The sequence below is a fragment of the Penaeus monodon genome, chromosome 19 (genome assembly GCF_015228065.2).
Source record: "Penaeus monodon isolate SGIC_2016 chromosome 19, NSTDA_Pmon_1, whole genome shotgun sequence".
Lineage (NCBI taxonomy): Eukaryota > Metazoa > Arthropoda > Malacostraca > Decapoda > Penaeidae > Penaeus > Penaeus monodon.
Window position 1 is genome coordinate 1,897,973 of NC_051404.1, and position 722 is coordinate 1,898,694.

The 722-nt window shown below is 42.4% G+C and overlaps 1 pseudogene; it reads left to right on the plus strand.

Annotated features, from left to right (window-relative positions):
* The first annotated feature begins 232 nt into the window (after window positions 1–232).
* The window catches only part of LOC119584957, a 1,015-nt pseudogene continuing 525 nt past the window's right edge, over window positions 233–722 (plus strand).

A 722-nucleotide genomic window follows, 5' to 3' on the forward strand; every position in this document is an offset into this window, starting at 1 on the left:
AGAACAATCAACTTTCAAACCAATCGCTGCTCCTGACTTCTTACACACACTTATGAAACTCATTAGAACATGACTGATAAAAAAAGTACATCCACTTTATTATTTACATCGTAAGACGAAAAGAATACCCTGGAGGACGCACTTGGGCGTGGCCCTCGTGACGTCATCGTCCACCAAGTATATATAGCAGACGCATAGCATGGTCCAGGAGAAGGACACATTCGCTCAAAAGATGAAGGCTCTGGTAAGAACAGAAATTTTCCCTCACAAAAGATTTGAAACAAGTGTGAAACGGGTTTTTCAATTCGGTGAAAAAAAAGAAAACATTTCCATTGTTCATTTTCAAAACTAAGAATTTGGCCTTTATCTTGAATTACTGTTCATGGGTCATTCCTTATATTGTTCCCTTATATATATATAAGGGATAAAATGCTTGCTTCTATGTACTAGAAGTAAAAGAAAAAATCGTGTGCCAGTGGGCCCTGAGAACTGAGCGGTGTATAAAAAAAGTAAATTTCGTAATCACAATGTTTTTTGTGTTTTTTCCCCTTAGGTGATTCTGGTCGCTGTATCCTGTTGCTCAGCACAGCTGGTGCTGCCGTACGCGGGGCCCTGGGGGCTGCCTCAAACGAAGCTGATCACTACCCCCTGAGATCAAGACCGATCTCAAGACCGTTCCTTTGGGCTCCCTTACGCCCACCCCTTCGGACATCCATTCGTGG